Source organism: Parus major, unplaced genomic scaffold, assembly GCF_001522545.3.
Source record: "Parus major isolate Abel unplaced genomic scaffold, Parus_major1.1 Scaffold617, whole genome shotgun sequence".
In the NCBI taxonomy this organism is placed as follows: Eukaryota; Metazoa; Chordata; class Aves; order Passeriformes; family Paridae; genus Parus; species Parus major.
In genome coordinates this window covers 7,404-7,777 of record NW_015379503.1, presented here as the reverse complement: position 1 = coordinate 7,777, position 374 = coordinate 7,404, and positions in this window count along the sequence as shown.

Here is a 374-nt window from a genome sequence, read left to right as displayed (position 1 = left end):
GCTGCCCCAGCGCGGCGGAGGCTCCTTCCCGTCGCTGCCTCAACACCGGCTCCGTTACCGGCGGTTGAGGGGGGGGGGCTCCGCCGCAGCGGGAAGCGCAGCGCCCACCCCCCCCGTGAGGCAGCGGCGCCGCTGATTGGCTGAGTGGCGCGTCACTCACCGCTAGGGCGGCGCTGATTGGCTCTGGGGGGGGTCGTGCCCTGAGGGGGGCGGAGGGGGCGGAAATGGCGCCGGGCCCGGTGCTGAAGACGACACAAAATGGCGGCCGCAGCCCCGCCCCCGCCGCCTGTGCCTCAGTTTCCCTCGTCCTGGCGACATTTGGGGGGTCCCGTGTCCCCTCCTCAGGGGGATTCCCCCTTGGATCGCCCTCTGGA